This window comes from Python bivittatus, unplaced genomic scaffold, assembly GCF_059951505.1.
Source record: "Python bivittatus isolate LINGU-HERP-01145 unplaced genomic scaffold, Pbiv_v1 ctg000330_np1212, whole genome shotgun sequence".
Lineage (NCBI taxonomy): Eukaryota > Metazoa > Chordata > Lepidosauria > Squamata > Pythonidae > Python > Python bivittatus.
In genome coordinates, this window is record NW_028277058.1 from 56,066,732 (window position 1) to 56,085,846 (window position 19,115).

At 41.2% G+C, this 19,115-nt stretch overlaps 1 long non-coding RNA gene across 7 annotated transcripts in view; it reads right to left on the minus strand.

Annotated features, from left to right (window-relative positions):
* Positions 1-19,083, minus strand: part of LOC103059149 (uncharacterized) — a 42,365-nt gene extending 23,282 nt beyond the window's left edge. For 2 of the 7 annotated variants that reach the window (XR_015796285.1, XR_015796290.1), the window contains exons 1-2: positions 10,573-19,083; positions 3,299-7,810 (exon numbers count right to left, since the gene is read on the minus strand). This is a non-coding gene — a long non-coding RNA (uncharacterized LOC103059149). The remainder of the gene's footprint in view (positions 1-3,298; positions 7,811-10,572) is intronic. The other 5 variants (XR_015796288.1, XR_015796287.1, XR_015796286.1 and 2 more) reach the window with 5 other exon arrangements.
* Between the last annotated feature and the right edge of the window lie 32 nt (positions 19,084-19,115).

Below are 19,115 nucleotides of genomic sequence, written 5' to 3' on the forward strand. Positions count from 1 at the left end.
TGATAAGCCATTCGTGTTGGCTAATTTGTACCCATATATATAAAAAGGAAAGCAATAAATCATAAGGCAATAATTGTTTTTTAAATAAGATTTGTCATAAGGTACTCATTCTGATTTTAATTTGCTATGAGATTGCCCTTTCATTAATAAAAAAAGTAGCAAAGAAAGCCTTTTTCTGCCAAGTAAAAAAAATAATGCCACAAATAATACTTTCACTAAAGGTTTCCATAAATATTCATAAATAGAATAGGAAGAGTATTGACGTTTTTGAACTTTGGTGTGGGGGAAGACTCCTGAGAATATTGTGGTCAGCCAAGAAAACAAAACCAATGGATCATTGAACAAATCAACCCAAAGTTCTTATCTGAGTCACAAATGACCAAGCTCAAATTATCCTACTTCAGACATCTCATGTGAAGGCCTAGCTCTCTAGAGAAGGCTCTGATGCTGGGAAAGGTGGAAGGAAAGAGAAGAGGATGATCAGCAGCAAGGGGGATGAACTCAGTTACAGGGGCAATGGGTGCACCATTGGAAGTCCTGAAAGACAGATTAGGGACAGATCACCATGGAGAAAATCTATTTGTGTGGTCCTAAGAGTCAACACCAACCTAATGGCACAGAATCAGTCAATGAAGGTTGGGGTTCAAATAGCCTCATTCTCCACATCTTAGTTACACTTAACTGGCGTAGATATAGTGAGATGGATACCCAGTCAAATTATTTCACAATAGTCTGGAAAGTCAATTACAATTTCATTTGTAACTTAGAAGAGTAATGAAGACTTGGTGCCACATCTCATCTGTCTGGAAATGGCCATATTCACCCACTAATTCTAACTTCCCAACATCAGAAATAGGGTACTTTGGATAAACAACATTCAATCTCTGCTATGAAGTTTGTTTTCAGTGATTGGATTCCTAACAAAATGTGAAAAATTGGCTTTAAAAAAAAAATCTAATAGAACAATATGGGGGGGGGGGGCTTTGTTTCAATGAGGGTTCAGGTGAAACACACCTCAAGCTGCTTCATAAAGCAAACCAGGTGTCTCATTTCCAAGAGAAAAATGGACACATTGCTTTGTTCTCTTCTGCAGATTCTCTGCAGTTGAATTAGCCCTCGCAGGACTCAGAAGAGAATCTAAGCACAACCCTTATGCTTACACAGAAGCTTCTTAGAAAGCTCTGAATAGTTATGTACCAGCTGCACCAAAGCCTTTTCCAGCCATTTCAAAGGCCAGAAGAAGCTGCAGTACAATGAAAATCACTTGCCAAGGTGATCTTCTCAGTGCAGAATACCTTGTCAGGGCAAATCAAGGCCAACTTGTATAGGCCTAATCACATGTAACCTGGAAATTCTGTTCTGTTCTGTTCTATTCTATTCTATTCTATTCTATTCTATTCTATTCTATTCTATTCTATTCTATTCTATTCTATTCTATTCTATTCATTATTGCAATTTCTATAGCTGCCCATATATGCAGTCTCTCAGGACATAGTCTATTCTATTCTATTCTATTCTATTCTATTCTATTCTATTCTATTCTATTCTATTCTATTCTATTCATTATTGCAATTTCTATAGCTGCCCATATATGCAGTCTCTCAGGACATAGTCCATTCTATTCTATTCTATTCTATTCTATTCTATTCTATTCTATTCTATTCTATTCTATTCTATTCTATTCTATTCTATTCTATTCTATTCTATTCTATTCTATTCATTATTGCAATTTCTATAGCTGCCCATATATGCAGTCTCTCAGGACATAGTCCATTCTATTCTATTCTATTCTATTCTATTCTATTCTATTCTATTCTATTCTATTCTATTCTATTCTATTCTATTCTATTCTATTCTATTCATTATTGCAATTTCTATAGCTGCCCATATATGCAGTCTCTCAGGACATAGTCCATGAATGCACCAGGAGTTGGCTCAAAGGAGACTTTAGCTTCTAGCGTCAAATTAGCTAACTTAGAATGACTTTTATTGATTTTACTTGGAACTCTGTGTGTTTTTATTGCTCTTTTTCCTCCTTTTATCTTGACATTTGATTATATTTAAGTCTCTTACTGAAACTTTCCTAGAGTGCAAGATTGCATAATTGCACAGATACCCTTTTGTAATATATAGATAGCTTAATTTCACCATTTCTGGATTCAGAAATGATGATACAAAGCCAGGTTTTCCCTTCCCCTTCCCTTCCCCTCCCCTCGAGCTGGTTTGAAAGAAGAATCCTGCTGGGTAAAAGACTTTAGACATGGTTCTAAAGATACCCAAGCTACTTCACAAACCAGCAGCCAGCTTTTCTAAAAATAATAACACCCAATTCTTAAAAGGATGGCAAATTAAGTTTACACACCGAGGGATACAATTATTGTCAGTTTAATCTTTAATTTAATTTCAATGATTAATTAGGTTTGCATTGCAGGCCAAGTGACCACAGAATTGGGGAGGGTCCCCAATAAATATATGAACATGACTGAGTTTCTCCTACAGAAGAGAGTTTTAAATACATCACTTAATATGTTATTTGTGTTTGTGTGCAATTATTATAGTTAGAATATTTTTGAAGCCATCTTGAAAATAATTTACATTGCTAAGCCACATAGGAGATGAAGGTTTTATGCAATGTATGAAAAAATAAGGGAAAGGCTTCAGGTGCATGGTTGTTACCACCATCTTGACTTTCTTGACCTCCTCCTGGCTAGAAATCAGAAGATTTTAAGTTTTAGTCCTGCCTTAGGCATGAAGCCAACAAGATGATTTGGGGCCATTCGCTGTCTCTTAGCCCTAGAAGACGGCAAGAGCAAACCGCTTCTGAAAAATGTATTTGTTTTTTAATTAAACAAATGTGTAGAGCTGTCCATTGACTAAAGGAACTCTGAGTGGCAAACACAAATAAAAACAAAACTTGCAAACGATTAAAAGAAAACTTATGCAAGGTCCCCAACAAAATCTCCGTATCAACCTATCAGGAACACCCGAATCCCATTAACATCATGGCCCCAATGCCTGGGGGAAAACATGACCAAGAAAAAACTGCATGGACTTATCGACGTAGATGCCAGGAGTCACGCTTGACTCGAAGGGGCTAATAACTAAATAACAAATGGTAGCACTTGAAATGATTTACTCTTTTGCGGAGGGCAGAATGTGAGCCTGTTGCAGCAAAACTTGCAAAGAAATTTACCGGCACTTTCAAAACTAATGCAGGTTGTTTCAAGAATCACAGCATGTTTACTTAAAAAACAAAAGTGTTTGCACTTGCAAAATACAATCATAAACCAGAAACTACCATTGAAAAAAATGCAGTCATCGGGATCGCAAGCATGCCAGGTCCCAAACTTTTATAGTGTCGCTTTTCAGTTTAGGGTGCTGCATGGACCAGCTACCATCTTCTCCTTGTGATGTATTGGGGCGACCACTCCAAGCATCCCAGCTGTCTGGATGTTTCTGGATTTGCAGACACAACAGATCTGGAAGGCACTACATCTCCATGCATAACCCATCAAGCATTCAATGACAGTAAATGCTTTCATTTCTGAGATACTGCAAAGTTAGATGACCAAATGACCCTTTCTGTAGGTCACAGAGCTCTACTTCCACCCCTGGTTATGACTGCCAACCTCTGGAAGTGTGGTTTCGAAAGCTTCTCTGCAAAAACTCCAAAATCCTTCCTCTTCTCATATTGTGGCCCTTTCTTCTTTGGGTCAATATCACTTCACCATGGCCTTCAAGAAGCCCTACATACAGTTTTTGCTTAGCAAAATATAATCTAAAGGCAAACATTTGTTTTCAAGTTGAGGTGGATTTCTGGTGACTTCATGGATGGATCTTACAATAAAGCATTAATCAAAAGATGAAAGGTTATTTTTCCTAACTATTGTCTTGAAGGTCACTGTTGGGAGGTGAATCACCATCTCAGTGTCTTCTAACAAAAATAATACCTTTAATCAGGCTTGCTCATTCTGGCACCTAGCAGATGTATTGCAGCTGTAACTCAAACTGAGTTGGCCCCACAGAGGGTTATTCTTTTTTTTTTTTTAATCAGAAATATTTTTATTAACTAAATACAAAAAAAAAAGTACACAAAATTATAAAAGAAAGAAAAAAAGCTGAAAAAGGCATACAAATATATAAAATGTATATTTACAGACATACATTATATTAATAAATTGAGGATATGATTCATTACCGTCATCCATGGTTAATCTATTAATTCTGTAAACCGCTGAACAGTTGGAGCCATGCATTTGTGTTTCCGATGCTGAACAATAAGTCTTTGGATTGTAAGTCCATTTTCTTTCTCCAGAAGTCAACTCTCATGCAATTGAGATAGAATATAAACATCTGAAAATATTAAATCTCAAGCTTGAGTTAATACTTGTAATTGCTTCTTACTGAAATGGAACAATATGCTTAAATAAAGCATTTATTTCACTGCATCTCCAGCAATATAAATACAATAAGGTCATTTCTAAAATATTATTTGTTGTTGAAAAGGATGTAAGCTAAACATCTATTTAATATTTTGGGTTTTTTTAACCTTTTTTATAGGTAGTCCTCATTTAGCGACTGTTTGCAGTTATGACAGAGATGAAAAAGTAACTTTGTGACCAATCCTCTTATTTATGACCTTCACAGGTCTACAAAGGAAAGGAAAGCTGAAGTAAAATTGTAAACTGATGTTTCACTTAGTGACCACTTCACTTAACGACTGAGTTGCCAGTCCCAATTGTGGTCACTAAACAAGGATTACCTGTATTGCTGAAGTAAAACATACAAGCAAACAAATAAATAACACACACACACACTGAAAGGATTTTGAGAAAAAGGTTAGGAAAGCAAACCGAAACAAATAAAATATAAAAAGGGTATTCTGGTAATCTTTTCTTTTCTTTCCTCCCCATCTTTTTTCCCCCCAGCCATTAACTGCTATGTGGATATTTTTATGCTTTACTTTGGACATTATTGAGAGTTATTATTCCAATCAATTGGGAAGACATAAAATTGCAGAAAATTGTATTAACTTAAGAAAACTATGAAAAATTGGATCCTTTGCCACTTCCTCCACCTCTAAACATCTGAGGATTTTTTGAACTGCATTGGTAAGTTTGAGATGGCAGTACCAGAACAACATATGCATATCTCATCCTGTCCTGAAACAACCATTTTGGACTTTGGGTCTATCGGTACCCTGTAAAGACCATCCATTTAGCCATTAATTGACCAAAAACCCTGTTTGTTGAATCTGAGTTGCCATAATAAGAAATATTGGTGTGACAAGAGAAGCGTGAACCCCAGGTACAAATGGGCTGCTTTAGGAAATGTTGAAATTACAAGACGCGTTGCATTAGCTCATGTTTGGATTTTATTTAAGGCAAAATGAATCAGGTTGAAATGCACAAAGGATCTTCAGGCCTGTGGTTTTAGTAACCCATCTAAAGCTTCTGCTTAATGGATTTATTCCCAGGGCCCTGAAAGGCAGCCAGATAATTAAGCAAAGGGCATTGAAAATATCTGAAAGCTCAGTGCTATGGCAACCCCTGCTTACATCAGGCCAGTTTCAAATAATACTGTCTTAGGGACCAGCTTGTGGATCACAGATTTAGCTTCCATTATACAAGCGGATCTGACGTTCTGCACCAAGATGGACAATATGCAGAAGGAAGGGAAGTTCTTTTCCTTTTTTAAAAAAAAGAATAACTCAGGGTAATTCTCATTGAAGAGACAAAGCTGTGTCTTGACTGTATGACTCCAGAATGCAATTTGAACCTTGCCTGATTGAATGGTCCTCTTCCAGATCAGTTGATGCTCTACTCAGAAGACCAGTTTGACCTCAGCCTTCCTCCTGACATTCTGGTTTTCTGAGTGTGGACAATCATTTGGCAGGAAGAATGATTTGGTTGTAGGAATCACAGCAGCAGGCTGACTGGATTGGCCCAGGACATTGGACGCAGAACAGCACAGGAGACCCCTAAACAGCCATTAACCCAACGATGCATCATTTTAAGACTTGTCCAGTTTCTTGGGCACTTGAATCAGTAAATACTATGTGGCTTTTTTCCTTTTTCTATCTGCAAAAAATGTACACTGATAATATATTAAGTAACCATTTGCTGCCCTTTTAGGACAACCAGAATCAGCTGCAAAAGGCAACTGTCTAGTATTAAGTGCTAAATCCCCTTCTAATGGAGTTCCATATCTGATGGCTTCACATCTATGTATCGTCCTTGGCAGCACTACAAAAGTGTCAGCCCTACAAGGTAGGCCACACTTGGAAACCAAACTTATGAATGTTAGTACCACTTTTCCCTCTTCCCTCCCTTCACCTTTGTGACAGCTAAGGAGGGTCTTACTTGGATTACAGATGTACGGATTCCTTTTATCTGATCATTGTCTTGGCAGTTGCTCTTCCTTCTGTTCCTCAAGGTTTTCTTCTGCCCATTACAAGAAGTAGGTACCCACTGCTTTCTTCCAGAATGGTTTAGTCTACAGACTTGGGCTCTCTCAGTGGTCTCCCATCCAAGCACTAACCAAGGCTGACAATGCCACCTTTTCTAAGTATTGGTTTTAGATGCTTCAGGAGAGACTTTGGGATTTCTAACAGTCTTTTTCTACTTTAAGACAGTTAATTGGATCCACAGGGAGGTGACAAGAATAGTCAGTTTGTTGTTTGGTTAAAATGGAAAAAAAAATCATAGTGCTCTGGATTCAAAATTAAAAAAAACAAAACCCAGAAGAAACTATACTAAATATAAAACTCCTTGATTGATTGATTAAAGGAGGTTTTGTAAAGTTCAAAACAGTTATTGCTTTTACAGAACCTTTCATTTTTTTCTGCATGACTCATATACTGTTTTTAATCAACAGAGCACAAGTTGTTTAATGACAAAGGTGTGGATATTCCCTGTTGAATCTTTGGGGACTGAGAATAATTTGCATGATACATACTCATTTCAGATTTAATTCTGAGTCAGCCCCCGAATTTCTCATCAAAGTCCCAAAGAAACGGGAATCGATCCAGTAAAAGTTTTTTTTCCATCACTGCCCTGTCTCTGTATCTTATCATGGGGTCAATTTAATGGAAAAGCCAAGATTGTTATATAGAGGCAATAACAAAAATTTCAAAGCGCATATAAGGGAAATCCCTTAATTAAGCCTGTGCAAAGTCAAGAATAATACCCCAATTTTCAAGCTCCATAGAACTATTAAAAAAGGAAGAAAACAGAGAAAGAAGGGATTGATGGGGTGAGGAAAATGTCTCCTGCTCAAACCATGGGTCTGAATTAGATGCCATCTGAAAATGACACGCAGGAAGAAATTGTGAGAAATGCACTCACGACTCTCTCCTTGGGTTAGTCAGAAGTAGTTTATTGAAGCGTTTGCAAAGGCTGGTGGGCTTCGTTGCAAATAAGCCACACTTCTTAAGATTTCAGCACATTTTATACAACCCTAGGCCGATGCTCAAACTTCCCCCATTGGCTGAGGTACTCTGAGGTCACAATCTTTTCCGCCCGCCTACGATTTCTTCCTGGTCCCTCCCACTTCATACATTGCATGTTCATGGTAAATAGGTGATTAGCTATGCAGGGTGTGGTTTTTATTAGGCTAATAAGGGTTGGGTTGGGGGGGCAAGAGTTCATGCATTCCTAAAAGACCTCTGCTAAGTATCACTTTGGACAGGTCAAGCCACCCCAAACTGGTTTTATCTTACCTTATCTCACCTCAGAGAGATCTCCCCCTCCCCTTTTCCTGTGCTTCTTGTGGTCCCTTGGTAACCAGGGCGATGTCTCCTGACTTCTCCCTAGTTTGAGGTAGTTTCAGAAAACAATAGCATAGGCATCTAGGTATGCTCAGGAGCTGCGGCCAGAAAAGGGAAGTTTTGCCTAAGAGCAGAGTGGGGCAACTTCAACTCATTTTTAACTGCCAGCAATAACTTTTATATTTCTCCTTCCCTCTCAAAATGCTGCACCTCCAAATTAGCTTTTGCTTGGGGCTCAGGCGCATTCTTCCAAACACCGCTCAGCAAAGCTGCTGTGTGGGAGAAATTAACAATGGCGGCCCTTGAGTTGGCCCAATGAAGTCACATTGCCAAAATATGGAGCTCTAGCGTGGAGAGCCATGGAGAGGACCTTGGAGAAGACACCCAGAAGCTGCTAAGGCAACGCCAGTGCAGAAGCATACCTTGAACCCAGGGGGGTGAGAAAGTATTAGAAAGAGACTCAGGCAGGTTCCCCCCCTTGCTGCCTGCGGTGTAAGAGGGAGGAAGGGAAAGGAAAACACAGTTAGACTTGCAAGGTTCTGTTACTAGAAATTATCTCAATAAATTAGAGTTCTGGTCTTCCTGTGGAGTCAGTTTCCTGATCTGGTCTACCTTGTAGGGCTGACCTCTAGGCATTGCTGACCAGGAGCGACTTGAACACACGGAATGAAATTAAAGAAAGATGTGAACTTGATGCTCCTGCAAAGCCAACTTTGCTGTTGTTCTGATGGACCCTCTTAAATAATTCCCCTTTAGCTCTCTAGCCTGCTCTGTAAGCATTGAGGAGGAAGAGGGAGGAAAATAATAAAATAAAATAAAATAAAACAAAACACTGTAATTGCAATTTACCCAGCTGAGCAATACCGATCAAGTTTTAAACCAGGCCCTGGATCTTGATCAACTAACAGTGCATAAATTCCACAAGGCTTTTATGATATCTTGCCATCAGCTGTACTGGAGGGTGTCCACTGGTGGGGGTGTCAAACAATTCAAGATGGTGGCTATGATTACATGTTAAGGCCCTGCCCCTTTTAATGTGCATATGACACAAAGGTTTGTGTGGTTGTGACTATCATTTAAATTTTTTCACTGCCCCTGCAGATGCCTCAGGAAGGACAAATTTCAGAAACCCCCTTATGGACTTGCCCCTCTGTCTCAGCTGCCCAGTCATGTATCTGAGCTAAACAGCCATCTAAATCCAATCAATCAATCAATCAATCAATCAATCAATCAATCAATCACAATGACTCCGTTACTCTATATAAATTCCGTTTGGCAGAAAACAACTCTAAAAGGACAAAGTTTCCATTTCTAGTCTGCAGAACTCTTGCATTGCTAATACCAAATTAACTTGGACTTGTTCTGATTGTACAACAGAAGGCTATTATATTCTTATCTCATTTTACTCCATTTTACTTTATCATTTTTAGATACTCGGAACCTCTGTGGCTTATTATAAATCATTTCTTCGTTGGGTGTGTGTGTGTGATGATTTCTTATGGCCCCTTCCAGTTCTGGACTGTAGAAAGAGATTCTTAAAATGGTCAAACGAGTTGAACAGGTTGAGTCGGGCAGATTTGTGATTGTTCTGGAGATTACCTGCTGTAAACTATTCCTACCAACAGTCAGGGAATATCTGAATGGGACTGCTGGATGGGATCATCCCCACAAAAGAATGCAATATTGGGGTCTGTGCATAAAAGAAAGCTCCAAAGAATGCTGTGAGATGTTTAGAAACGGCTCCAGAAGGTCTTCTTGTAAAGGAAGCGGAGCGTGAGTAAGCGTGGAAAACCACTGAAGCATCTGATTGCTTGGAAAACTTGGGTGCACGTAAGAATGCAATGGGGAGGGAGTCATAATGCAGATACACCCCCACCCACCCCCGTGGTGAAAAGTCTAGTTAGAAAATGAAGGAAGGATCAGGGATGGCAACAGACATCTGCCTGACTTTAGAAAGCTATTGCTAGTTCAAATGGAACCGACTCATTATTTGATTTGTGCATTTGGGGAATTCACTTTCTGGTTAGCCTGAGCTATTTTGGATGCAACCCGGGGCAGATAAGAGCTGTGAAAAGGTTGTCTTTCAACAGCCAAGAATTCAGATTCATTTCTTTGCCAGTTGCAACCTGGCAATGCTGTGAGGATGGAGGCACAGCTCCCAGGCTCTAAAGCTTGGAAGGTCTCCAAGATCAGCATCAGGTAAGTCTTTAATATGTCCTCTGGTGAACGGAAGGCGTAACGGGGAGGGAGAGGAAAAGAGGAAGAAGAGAAGGAAATCGAGAGAGGGAGAGAGAAGCTGAGGATAATATTTTCACCACAAATGATGTAAGACTACTAGAGTTTGGTGGCAAGCAGCCAAGAGCTATGAAAACTCTACAGAAAGCTGCAGCAAAGAACTACAGAAAACCTTGGCTGCCATCTCGTGGTTGTCCAGATTTTTGCAGGCCAGATCTGATACCCCAGGTGAAAATACAAAGGCTAGCCATAAATGACAGACATCATTCTGTTCTCTAGCATTATCCATCCTTCCCTGCTCTCACACGATGGGGCTGGCTCTGAGCTGACAAACTCTCTATCATCACTGTTCTGTTTCTAACAGACTAGATTAAAAACAGCACAGCTGCAGACCAACCAGATCTGAAGGTTACAGTGATCTTTGTGGACACACACACACACACGAAATCTGAGAAAACCTAGAGCATTATAAACGTAATGGGGGAAAAGGAGAGGAGAGGATCCAGGAGAATTGCCCTTTCCATCCCTTCTCAGAAAGTCAATGCCTCTAAAGTTGTTATTTCACTGACCTTGTGAGTTTGAGAGCCCAGCGAGGCAGCGCATATACAGCGTCCACGCGTCCAATGGCAGCATGCCCTCCGACAATTTCCTAAGGGTATTGTCCAATCCAAATCCAAGGACAAATTCCCCCCGCAGTATTTATAGCAGCATTTCTGCATCACTGGTCACAAGAATGTCAAGCATCTAAAATGTCTGTGCAACCAACATCAAAATGAGGTCAAGAATTGAACCGGCATCTCAGAAGCCAGGACATGGCCTGCTTCTGGGGTTGAGAGCTGTGGTGGAGGATGAGATCAAGGTCACATCCATGTGCTATCCACTCATCTGCAATTCTGCAAGTGTGTTGTGGTCACAATGGTGGCCATTGCTGAGACTGCCCATTGCAAAACTCCAATTTATCAAAAGGGAGAGCAGTAGCGAAGTTGTTTTCTCCTCTCTCCTGTTCTTCCCACAACGGCCTCCACTATCTCTGCATACTTCAGATTTCTCCAGGCAAGGGGACATCTTTCCAAACAAAGAATTAGACTGCAGTCTCCTATTATTTTTCAGTTTTGAGAATGCCCCTCTGGTATACAAGCAGTCCCTGGTTTAAGAATGCCTGGTTTACAGACGACCTATAGTTAAGAACGGAGCCCACTGTAGGAAAATCTGAGTTAAATTCACAATGATTCAAGTTAAATACACAATGGTTCGAGTTCATTACACAATACAACTTATGCAGTATTATACAATAATACCATTCCAGCTTCCATACAAATTCGACTTAAGGACAGACCGTGGGAATGGATCTTGTTCTTAAACTGGGACTATCTCTACACAGGGCCCAGCAACATGCTAGGACATAGATATCTGCTTTGCTTTGCAAGAAATTAAAACAATCTTTTTAACGAATTAATTTTTTCTGGACATTCAACTTGGTCCTCTGTTGGTGACCCAAGGCCTTACTTTCTTCCACGCCCTGCCAGTCCATACCATTCCAAGAGTTGAGGGTGTCCATGGGGGGGGGGTGTCAAAAAAATTAAGGGGGCAAGCACACTCATGCAATCAAAGCCCCCACACCCATTTTATGTATCTTGCCACATTTGCAGCCACATGAGTTCCTAATCACTTTTTTCCTTTCAAATCCAGGTCTCTGCACAATTGTTGAGTGTGGCGGTATATCAATATTGTAAATATTGTAATAAAACCTTGATGTAGTGTCTCTTAAAACCAAATGTCCTCAACCCAAATTTATCTAATTGGCATAATTTCTATAATTACATCTTTGGTGTTTTACAGTGTTTGCATAACCGACTTCATCTGCAGAAGAAGGTCAATTACATATTTACAGAAATGATCAAAATTGATCCCCATGACATCAATTACCTTGATTGGACTGCTTCCAAAATGGTAAGGGAGCATCTTCTACCCACAGCTGGCTGGGGAATTCTAGGAGTTGAAGCCCACCCACCTTAAAGCGGCTGTGGTTGAGAAACACTGTTTCAGGTGACCATATCTGACCTAATATATATCATATAATAACATATAAAGAAATGTCTGATCTAATAAACCATTATGTCATGTTATTTTAGATTAAAGGAAGAATTTTGATAATTAACAGGTTGATCCCTCCTCCTCATCCTTTTCCTCACTGTACCTGCTGTTCACTGACCAACTGGTTTACGTTTTGGCAGTGTTTGCTTAACTGCCTTGGAAAGTAGTCGCTTTAAGAGGTCATCTGTTTGCCCTTTAAACACACCACACCAAGAGCAAATAATTGTGCCATAGAAGAAATACTGAGATACGGATGCCTTTAAATTTACAAAGAACCTGAAAGATTCAACACTATCCACCATGGAGGAATGGTGAGGAATGGTTGGTGAAATTGACAAAACTTGCTGAGATGGACAAACTGACTTATTTGATTAGAGAAAGGACAATATCAATTTATTGATGACTGGAAACCCCTTATGGAACCCCTTTTTTGTGTAAAAATGAAAAAAAAAAAGAACTTGAGATTTATGGTTTTGATGATTAGACAGGATAAATTATAGAAAGAAGGTCATGACATAATTTTAGAGGTTAAAATATAATTGTACTTATAACTGCTGTGAAGAAACCACTTCTTTATATTTCTTTATATCTTTTTCTTTTTTTCTACTTTCTTCTACTCTTTTTCTTATTGCACTTTTAGCTTTTTCTCTTATTTCTCTTTCCTTTTCTCTGTTCTATTTTAATTTGTATTTATTCTTATTATTGCTGTTAAAACTTCCAATAAAAATTATATACAAAAAAAAAATTACAAAGATCCTTCCAGATGCCATTTTTAACTAATGCAACCTATGCCATAAAAATCCCCAAAGTCATAGAATCATGGAGCTGGAAAGGACCACAGAGTTCATTGAGTTCAACCATCCTCAAGATGAGGCTTTCACCTCTTCTTAAAAACCTCCAGAGATGGGAAGCCATAATCTCCATAGATATCTATATATACCATCTATCTATCTATATATCATTCATAGATAGATAGATATCATAAGATGACTGTTCCATTGTTGTATGGATCTTACATTCAAAAATGTTCTTCCATTGTTTACCATCATGCTTGCAGAAAAGTTCCAGAAGATTCTAAAAGCTTGCACACTATTTTGAGACCTGGAGTTAGCTTAGGAAAGATACAGGTACTCCTCATTTAACATCCATTGTTCAGCAACTGTTCAAAGTTATGACAGCGCTGAACAAGGAATACTTATGACAGATCCTCTAGTTGCAGCAGTCACAGTATCCCTGCAGTCACATGGTCGCAATTCAGGTGTTTGGGAACTGGCTCACAATTATGATGTTGCAGCATCCCGTGCTCACGATCACCTTCACTGCCAGCTCCCAACAAGCAAAGTCAGTGGGGAGGCTGGCAGAAGGTTGCAAATGGTGATCATGTGACTGCAGGATGCTGTGACTATGTGGGATTTGCCTAATGGCAGCAACTGGAACTGCTGGAATTGCCGTCGTAAGCTGGCACGGTCACATGATGTCATGTGTTACGACTGCATCGCTTAGTGTCAGAGTTCATAGTCTGTCAATAAGTGAGGACCACCTGTATTACCATAAAATAGGCCACTCTTTCCGTTACCCAATCCTGCAAAAGCTGCTCTCTTGTGTCACCCTCAAAATGATGATTACAAGGAGCTAAGTATCCCTGCTACATCTTAAACTGCTACAAATCCTGGAAAAGCAAAGAATTCCTCATCCCCATCTTATGACAAAAGAGGGGTAAATGCTTGTGTACATTGTGCATACTAACACACACCAATCTTCATGTTCTGTAAATATGGTCAGACACAGACAAAATCAGAGCAGTTCCTATGAGGTGGAGCTGAAAAACCATCATAGCATCATTCCTTTAAAAGGCCTTCTAAAGCCTGGAGCTGGGAGATGAGTTGAGGCAGCAGTTCCTACAAACTAGTAAGCTCCAGACTTGCAGCCTTTCAAACAAAAGACTATTTTCCCTATGGATTCAAATGTACTGCAAAATAAGCCAGAAATAACTTCTTTCAGCTCTCAAGCAGAAACATCACACAAAGTCAGAAGTCCAGAGATACTCTTGAACTTATGCAGACTCCTCCATAATCTCTAGGCAGAGATCTCTTTGAGTTCTTGATGTGCCAGATCTACTGTAGGGATGATTTAGGAGAATATCACAGTAGAAGAAGTTCAACCATCACTGTTGAAGCTTAACTGTTCTTCCATCTTCCTGGCTGTTACCATTCATTTCCAATTTAAACAAGGGTTGACAACTCTTTTATCAGGTGAGCATTGAAAAGATCCATGCTCTCAGTTTAGCCATTATGATGTGACAGGACAGGGGTCATGCCTTCTATGCATCATAAAGCAGCTTGACCAGCTAAAAACAGGTTGGCTTAGTGCAAAGGAAAGCAGAAGGAGAGGAGAGACAAGAAGAGGGGGAGGGCAAGGAGAGGAGAAAAAAGGATTAAAAAAAAGAGGTAAACTACCATAATTAGTAGACTGGGATAAAACTAATCCAAGCAACTTAAAGATGTCTGGTTCATTTGGAGATTACAGAAGCCTGTGAGATGATGATGTTGTTTTGTTTAGGTGCCACATGGTACAAGTTAGGTCTCTCTTCATTTTACTGATTAACTTTTCTTTCAAGATCCCACACTAATATGAACTTAAGAAGAGTCATGTCAGATCAGGTTGCAGGTCCACCTAGTTCACCCTTGTAGACCACCCAGTGACCAGCTGGATGCATCTAGGAAGCTCACCAGCCTGAGCTATAGGTAACAGCCCCCTCTCAGGATCACTTCCCAGAAGCCAAAACGTATGGGGTGCTCCCTCTGATACAGGAGGCAGGAAAGAGCCATCAATGTCAGTAGCTAGTGTTCCTCCACGAACCCCACTGAGAACCATCCAGATTGGCTGCTAGTGCCTACAACTGAATGCATGTACTTTAACTGGGCAAAACTGTACTTCCTTGGGTGTAATTGTACATGGAAATGACCTTGTGAGATGGGGAAGAGATGCTGCCTAGGGAACGATCAGGTAAGAGAAGAAATAGCCCACAGCTGCATAATGGACAGAGAAAGAAACTCAGAAAGGAACCTCTTCTCTCTGTAAAAGAGATGGTGGGAGATTTATACTATCAGACTTGCAAGATTGTGTTAGAGTAGCCTTACAATAAAGTAGAATTAGCTCATGTGGTCATGTTTCCTGTCTGATCTACTTGGGAAGACTGACATCAAACTTGCAAGTCTGATAATGCAAATCTCCCGTCTCTTTTACAGCCTGAGAAGTTACGGAGATTCCTTTCTGAATTTCTTTCTCTTCCCATTATACAGCTGTGGACTAATGTCCTCTTTTATCTGATCGTTCTGTAGGCAGCATCTCTTCTCCGTCTCACAAAGTCATTCCCACATACCACTACGTTGGGTCATTCTTGACCCTAACCCTGCATTAAGTCCCCAAGGATACCCTCAAGTTCTAAACCTGAGAGAGAGGGATTAAAAAAACCCCTATCCTCTCTTGTTATATATGCCATGCACGATGTTATATCTCTATATCATCTATCTTCTGGGAATTAATAGCCACCTTCAGCACTGCAATTGTTGGGCAATTCTGGGTATTGATGGGATTCACTCTCCTCCCCCGGGTGCCTCCATCAGAGAATATCCATCTCTCCCAGATCTTCTGGAAGCTGCAGCTGAAACTGGAAGGCCCTAGATTGTCACGGAGGCATAGCCATGTTTGCCCACTTTATTACAGACTTTATCAACCTACTACCTGAAATGTTGAAATTCCCATCATCCCCACTCTGTATGCTTATCTTGGCTGGAAGGCAATGGCACATCTAAAGAGACCCGGTTAGGGAGGCAGTTCTAAGAGGCACTAGCTGTGCTTCTAGTCCTCCACGGCTGCAAAAGTGACTCCAGGTTGACGGATATAACACACGGAACCTTCTTAATGGGTTCAGCCACTTTCTAGGTTGACAAAATAAACTTGAATCATGATCTGACCAAACAGGTTGGGTTTGTACCACATGCTAAACCACTACTTAGCCAACGTTCACACTAATAAAGATTCCCATGTGGTATAAACGCAGATGCTAGGTTTATACTTGACTTGGTTAAACATGCTGCGTAAAATCCTACCTTATCTGAACCTCAGCATCTCCATAGCCTTCTCATGTCTTTAACAGGCAGCAGAAACTTCCAGAGGACAATTAACAAAGTGTGAGAACAAAGGGGTTTTTCTTTTACATGAACAATGCATACAGGAGACTAATAACCCAGCTCCCTGTCATGCAATTTCTAGTTGCAATATTATTATTATTATTATTATTATTATTATTATTATTATTATTTAGATTTAATATAGCCACCCACTCCAGTGGACTCTGGGCTGTTATAAAGGCTGTTTTATTGTTTTGCAGAGATTTCAAGCATGCTTCCCCAGACCGCTCTCCCACTGTTGCTCAAACTGGCTTGTTATATTGACACAACCTGCTAAATCCTAAACTCAGGTTAAGCAGCCCAATTCATTCATTCGCCTAACATTCCAGCCCAAAGAACAACAAAATCTTATATTACAGTCTGTCTTAACACGATGGGCTGGTTGACAAAATGTGATAAAGCAGCAGTTGACTCTCCCACAACATGCTAAATCTTGTTCCCAGCCAAAATGCAATCTATACACAATACACACTCCTACATCGGCTCATACTTGCTTATTCTTCCTCTTTTTGCTCCCTTAAACTTATTACTCCATCCTTCTTCTCTATTTCCACATTTTGTGGGCAGAAACCTTTACACGTGCTCACAAAGGGGCCATGTAATCTGGCAGTGCTATTTTCATATTTCAAGAAGCTGAACTAAGAAGGCCGAAGTCTCATCCAGCAGGGTTCTCCTTCTGTTTTTAAAAAAGGGATTTTTTTTCTGGCACTATATCAACATTCTTGCGCCCCCCCAGCTGACTACATGATCTGCTACAGTCTCAGATGGACTTTAATTCTGACCGAACTTTATCACAATGAACTAACCAGATTCAAGGTGTAGGAAGGCCAGAAGGTTGGATGTATACCGCCTTATATTTCCCCTGGATGAATAAGTGAGTTTTGCTTTTGCTCAAGATCAGTGGTCCCCAAGATGGGATTTCCCCTTTGAGTCAGATCACTTCCCCGCTTCACGTTCTTGACTTCACATTTCTTGATACTGACCCTGATTCCTTCTTCACAGCACATGGAAGAGCTGGATTAAACACCATGCTAAGGACCTGAAGAGCATGCAGTAGTGTAAGTAAAACTAGACACACACACAAACGTATCCAGGTACTCTTGGCCTTGTACTACTAGCTCTTGTGCTACTTTTAAAAAGGAACATATGAATATGCCCTGTACAAGCTCTAGGCATCTACAAAGTGCCTTTGTTCCGCCCTTGAATGTCTGCACAATTTATTTAGGTCAGATTTCTTTGGCTACCACACCAACTTGAATCGTGGCCCTGTTTTTTAACCATTAAGCAGGATTCTGATCTCTCTCGACAGCCTTGCCACCGTCCAAGTTAAAAATGAAGACACACAACTTGGAGCCTTCCCCACCCAAATCATGGATGCAATCCCACAACTTTAAGAGTTGTGTCTGAGTTGTGATTTTAAATGTGTAATAATATGGAGAGGAATCCTATTAACCACCGTAATATAATTTTGAGAGCCAGTTTGGTGGAGTGGTTAAAGATGCCAGGCTAGAGACGTGGAGACCCTGGCTTCTAGTGCTGCCAGGCACAAAGCCAGTTGAGTGACCTTGGGCCAGTCACTCTCTCTCGGCCCTAGGAAGGAGGCAACGGCAAACTAGTTTGGTGTAGGGGTTCAGGTGCTGGCCTAGAAACCAAGAGATTGTGAGTTCTAGGCCTCCCCACAGGGTTGTTGTGAGGAAAATAGAAGGCAGGCATATTATGTATGTTCACACCTTGAATCATATATATAAAAAGGCAAGATAAAAATATAATAATAATAATAAAATAATAAAGCACTTCTGAAATCTTGCCAAGAAAACTGCAGGGACTTGTCCAGGCAGTCACCACTGACTTGAAAGTGCCCACACACACACATTTAACCGCTATTGTGAAACACTAATTCCCTTCCTGGCTGTATCAGCTCATGCCTTTAATCCTGCAAAGCAGAGCCAAAGGAATTAGCTTGCCCTTCTAGAAAAAGAAAAAGAAAAAGAAAGCAGGCTATTGAGGCTTTTAAGGATTCTCAGATTTTTTTGGTCACAAAGGCAGCCTTCCAATTGGAACAGTAGTTTGGATGGCGCGGAAGGGCGGAATCTGTACTGCAGAAAAGGGCCAGTCTGAGCCTGAGAGGAGCCTTGGCCAGGTAGTCCATGTCTCCAGGTGCTTCTATCTGCCCACGTTTGCAAAAGGTTGGCAAAGGCATGACAGGGCTGAATGCCAGCTGGGTGAGAGACGCATCTGCCTACCTTGGGCAAAATGATGGGCGGCTGGGCTCTTTGCGGGCCCACGTCCAGCTGTGCCACCCTCTGGAGGCAGTCCTTGCCTGTTCCGACGAAGCCAACCAGACATCTTAGGACGCCCTCAAGCCTAAGATGTACTCCTGCCCGCCCAGAGCCCCGGCCGCGGCCAACGGTGCCTCTTCCACGCTTCCATTCCTCTCCAAAGGCACGCGGCTGCCGCCAAACGACGCTGCGCCCCAAACCGCAGCCACTAAAGAGCCGCTGCAGGGCTTCGCAGCCGGACTCCCTGAATAAAACTCGCAGCCCGGCGGCCGCTTTCTAAGCTCGCGTCGCCTAAGAGCTGCCGGCCCAAAGGCGGCTCGGGATGCGCCCTCCGGCGCCAGCGCGCGGGAAGGGGACCGCTCCGGCCCCGAGCCGGCTGGCCGTCGCCCGGCAGGAAGGGGGTCCGGGGACATCGCCGTGCGCCGGCCAAGCGGCGTGGCGGGGTCGCCCGACTTCGGCCGGCTCGGTCCGGAGGGCGGCCGGGCGGGGGCGGGCGCTGCTCGCCGGCGCGCAAAAGGAAGAGGCGGGGAAGGCGGCTCACCCTTG